Source organism: Zingiber officinale, chromosome 2B (assembly GCF_018446385.1).
Source record: "Zingiber officinale cultivar Zhangliang chromosome 2B, Zo_v1.1, whole genome shotgun sequence".
NCBI classification, from domain to species: domain Eukaryota; kingdom Viridiplantae; phylum Streptophyta; class Magnoliopsida; order Zingiberales; family Zingiberaceae; genus Zingiber; species Zingiber officinale.
In genome coordinates this window covers 57614417-57619727 of record NC_055989.1, presented here as the reverse complement: position 1 = coordinate 57619727, position 5311 = coordinate 57614417, and the positions used below count along the sequence as shown (strand labels likewise).

At 38.1% G+C, this 5311-nt stretch overlaps 1 non-coding gene across 1 annotated transcript; it reads right to left on the bottom strand.

Moving 5' to 3' along the window:
* Positions 1 to 2936: 2936 nt before the first annotated feature.
* LOC122049822 lies at positions 2937 to 3042 on the bottom strand. The gene has a single exon (XR_006131078.1). It is a non-coding gene; the product is annotated as a small nucleolar RNA R71 (small nucleolar RNA).
* Between the last annotated feature and the right edge of the window lie 2269 nt (positions 3043 to 5311).

Here is a 5311-nt window from a genome sequence, read left to right as displayed (position 1 = left end):
TGGGGATTTAAGAAATGCTTGTAATCTCTATTTCTTCGGGTTTTCTTCCTCGATTCATGGAGTAGATCTTGTATTCTAGGATGAAGGGAGTATTTGTATGATGGATTGATGTAATCTCTTATGGATTTTCCATTTTCTTGTTTCAATGACATTATCTTGCTTGTATCAATTAGATCTTGAATGATTAATGGTGATTTGTGCTTAATTCTCATTCTTGATTGATTGTTTGGATTTCTTATGGGCTTTGTAAAGATAAACTCTCACTCGATCATCCGAGGGATCCACGTGACAGGTGCAAGCCTGTGTAAGGACGTTTGAGAGATAATCTTGAAGAGGAAATGGGAATATTCAAGAGAGTAGGATGGATTTTATGATTAGTTTCTTGTATCTTGATAGATTAATGAGTTGTGGGCTTCTATGTTGATATCCGAGGAAGGCATAGTAATAGGTGCGCTTCTGTGTAAGGACAACGTAGGTGTTGGATCGAGACCGCGCTAGAGGGGGGGGGTGAATAGCGCTCGTGGCTATTTCGTTCGATTCGTAAAACTATCGGAGTAAAATACGCAGCGGAAAATGTAAATAAACACAAACACAGAGACACGGTCGTTTACTTCGTTCGGAGCCTAAGGCGACTCCTACTCGAAGGCCCGCGATCCTTGATCGCTTCCGGTGGGCAACAACTATAAGCTCGATAAAAGATTACAAGTTGAAGTACAATGAACGACAGTAAATAATTATACCAACGACAAAGAAATGAAGATTCGGAGCTCCTGGTCGTCGGGCACAAGTAGCAGCACTTCGGAACGTCGTTTGGAGCAGCACGTAGCACTTGAATCACTTAAGACTTGATATTCTGAAGTGCTGGTCGAAACCCCCTTATAAAGGGTGTTCAAGGCGCCTTGAAGGCTGTTCAAGGCGCCTCCATGCTGCCGATTCTTCCGCACGGATCAAACTTGATCTGGTCGAACTTCATCTGCTTAAGGCGCCTCAAACCCTGCTCAAGGCGCCTTCTAAGGCGCCTTAAACCCCCTTCAAGGCGCCTCCATTGAAGCTTCACAACCAGGTCAGCTTTTGCACCCGAGGCACCTCCAAGCTCCATGGAGGCGCCTCGGACACTGTTCATCCGAGGTTAACCTTTGCACTTTGGTCCCTGCAAGATACATTAATCCCAAATATACCCTGCAGCACAAAGTTAGCACATAACGCATAATAGAAGTGATATTGATAGTCTCCGGACTATCCGAGCCTGACTTCGGGTTTCCTACCGGAAACCCTAGGTCGACCCGACGCCTACTGTTCCCTCTACGGGGAACGCGTCCTCACCTACTCCACTCAGGATATTTACCTGTTGCCAGTGCGATCCTCCAGATCGACTGGACTTTTGCTCAGCACTCGATGCTTCCGGACTTTCTGTTGGACATCCGCTTCCCGGCTAGTCCAGACTTTCACCTGGTTCGCGACACCAGGACTTTCCAACTAGGGTTACCACCCCCTAGGACTTTTGCCTGAAGCCATCGACCTGCCAAGACTTTCCGCATAGGGTTACCATCCCCTATGACTTAGGGTTACCACCCCCTAGGGTTTTCCCTTTTGCCTAACCGCAGCTAGGACTTTCCTGACATTCTCAAGTAGACTTGTTAGATTACAAAACATCTTAACTTTGAATTCTTTGCCGTTATCAAAACACGAGTTCGATCATCGGATGCTTCCCGCACCAACAGTAGGTTCATGTCTAATTAATCCTATTTAGATACATTTCTCAGTCCTTAGCCGGTTGTCTATTGCTAGAGAGAACCGACAACTTTCTACATGTTTGGCAATTGAGGGATAAGAATTGGTGAACCATTTACATTCGAGAAATCCTACAAAGAAACTGAAACTCCTAGAATCTCCCTTTATCATAACCCAAAACACTAAATTCTTGTTTGTTGATCTTTAAGATTAGATTTGTTTACCTTTACTTTGCTTTTGAAACTATTGGATAGTTGTTTAGCTAACTCGCATTGAGACATTTCTAGTGCTTATTCCAGTCCCTGTGGATACGATAATATTTTATATTACTTGCGACATTTCCGTACACTTGCGGAGAGCGAACAAGTTTTTGGCGCCGTTGCCGGGGACTGCGCTATAACATTAGGAATTATCAATTGAGTTAGACTAAACATAACATTTGTTTTCCTTTACATTTGCATAGTTGTAACTAATTTTTTTTTTTTTTTAGAATTCTCTTTCTATAAGCTTTTCTTTTCCTGAATAAGATTCTTGAAAATTCTTTTTGTTGCAATTATAATTCTAATTCTAATTTGCATGCTTGATTTCTAGCACTCTAATCTAACTTTTCTCTATTTTCTCTTTTGATCTAGTTTCTTTCTTCTTTTCTTTTGTAAACATATCTTGCAATCTTTAGCATATGAATTTATCTTTTCTTTCTTGTTTTCATTATGCACTTTCTTTCTTGCAATTTAAATTCGGCATTTTCTTTCTTGCTTTTCATATTACATTTTATTTCTTGTCTTTGATTCTTCATTTTATAATTTTTTCTTGAATATCCATGAGCACTAACATGTCAAGCAGGCCCATGAGAAATTTTTCTACACCAATTTCTGCAAGATTTTTGTCTCCCATTGTGCAACCTCAAATTGAAGCAAAAAGTTTCCAACTAGACCCAGAGTTAATTTTTATGATACAAGGTCACAAATTTGGAGGAGAAGTATCAGAAAGTCCTTATCTGCATCTTGAAACATTTTTAGAGATTTGTGATATGGTGAAATGTGAAGGAGTGTCAGCAAATGCAGTTCGATTGATGGCATTTCCTTTCAGTATCAAGGATAAAGCAAGGACTTGGTTATATTCTCTCTATCCTCAAAGCATTACAAGTTGGGAACAATTGGAGAAGCAATTTCTGGATCATTTTTTTCCTCTAAGTAGAGCAGTGTATATGAGGAATTGCATAACAAATTTTGCTCAGGCATATGGAGAATCATTAGTAGAAGCATGGGATAGATTCAAGAGTCTTCAAAGACAGTGCCCTCATCATGGTTTTGAAAAATGGTTGATTTTGCACATATTCTATGGGGGAATTTCTTTCTCAGACAAGAGTTTATTGGATTCATCAGCTGGAGGTTCTTTTATGGACAAAAGTGTAGATGAAGCTTATTCATTGATTGATCAAGTGACATTGAACCTCCATGAATGGTTGAACAAAAGTTGGATGGAATTTCCCTCAGATATTCAAGAAGTACAAGCCATGAATGTAAGAGAGCCTATCAAACAAAATGAAATTCAACCACCTAAAAATGTTGAAATTCATAAGTCACAGAGTGAGGAGTTCAAACATTTGGGGGTAAAGCTTGATAGTATTGTTTCAAAATGGTTTAAAGAAGATCCCCCTCCTACACAGTTAAGATCCAATGAAAAGTGTGATGATCTTGGGTTGAGAAGTGGCAAAAATCATGAAGAACCTATGAAGAATGACATGTTTAGAATTGAGGAGAAAAATAATAGAAGATCACAAGAACTCAGTTCCATTTCTCTAGGAAGTTCCCAAAGGCCACGAGTACCTTTCCCTCAACGATTAATCACCCAAACATTAGATAAGCAAGTTGGACCTCCTCCAAAAGCTCAAAGGAAATTTAGGAAAAAGGAAGTTCAATCTTTCTCAGGACCTTCACTAAGGGTTCCTTTTCCACAAAGGTTAGTGGGGGTCAATGAAAATAAAGACTTCGACAAATCCTGTGACACTAATATGGTTGAGTGCAGATTTTTGAATATATATGAAGATGAAGATTTTTCTGATGAGGATTTTATTGATAATGCAGTGGTAAATAAGTTTTCAAATCTACCTCAAAATTTTATAAGGTGTTATAGTGACATTGAATTTTCAGATGATGAATGTGATGTGGTAGATCAACTTAAAACTGCAAGTGAAGTTATTGATCCTCATGTTATTGATTCTCCTATTGAGGACATAGATGTTGGTTTATTTTTTGATGTATGTGTTGATGATGATGATATGGAAGAATGTGTAGGGAGTTGTGTTGTGGAAGCAGCATCTCAAGGATCACCACCTTTGTCAACACAACCCTTAGAGGTTTTAAGAATTAATCATGTTGTGGAACAATGTGTAGGGACTTATGCAGAGTTAGCAGAGTCTCAAGAATCACCATCATTGATATCATCAACACCTGAGCTAGAGCCAGAACCATCATTTGATTCAGAGGAAGTCACATCTACATGTTTAGAAATTTCAGGTATTTCTCAGCAAAGTAAGGTTAGTATTTCTTGTGATCTTTTGGAAAACTTTATGGAGGTACCTATAATTGACTTTGTTGGATGTGATTCAGTTTTTATTACTTATTCATCTTATCTTGATATGGTTCTAGCTCTATACTATATAACATGCTTGTGGGAGATTTGTTTTTCTTTTGGATGTGCAGATTTCACATGGGCCAATAATTGGAAGCTCAATCTGAACCGTCTTCGACCACCTGAAAAAATTTCCAAGAAGACGAAGATGGAGAGAGTTATACTTTACTTTGTAGCTCCTTTGATGAAAGCTCTCTCCATAATAAGAGCCCTTGGTAGGAGGGTTCTAAAATATCTTACCCCTCCAAGAGCAAGATTTAGATGAATCTAATGAGGTGGTCGAGCTAATGACCTTAAACAAACGCTTCTTGGGAGGCAACCCAAGTTCATTTTCCTTATTTTCTTTTATGTCTTTAGTTTTCTCTTTATAATAAACATGTATCCTCTACTTAATTTTTCTTGTCTATCTTATTGTTGTAGAATTCAAAGTTGTGGAGGAATGTGAGTATTGGATGAAGGAGTATCTTTAAAAACATTAATGTCAACCATTTGGAGCTCATCACTTGGTAACTTCTCTTAAAATCTCCTCCACATTGTTTTTAGATTTCATCGGGACGATGAAAAGTTTAAGTCTGGGGGGTGTCATGTATTGTTTAGTTTGGTTTTCAGTTTTTAGTTTTTGTTAGTTTTTCATGTTGGTTCTTATTTTCATTGCTTGTTGCTTTATTTTGCTTGTTTTTGAAATAATCATGGCAAAATTTTTTTTGAGAACATCAAATCTTCACTTATATGCTTTCTTGGATTCAAGTGAAATGTTAACACGATTATTGTCTTGATTCATGATGTTCGAATGATGCTAGTAGTAAACTTTGTGTAGTTTTTTTTTTTCTATCTTGGGAAGCATTAATAAGCTAAGAATCTTATGGTGATGAGTTTTAGTTTTGGTTCAACCTTAAGGATTTTATCTTCACTACACTTGTGCTTGACGCTTGAATAGTTGATGTCA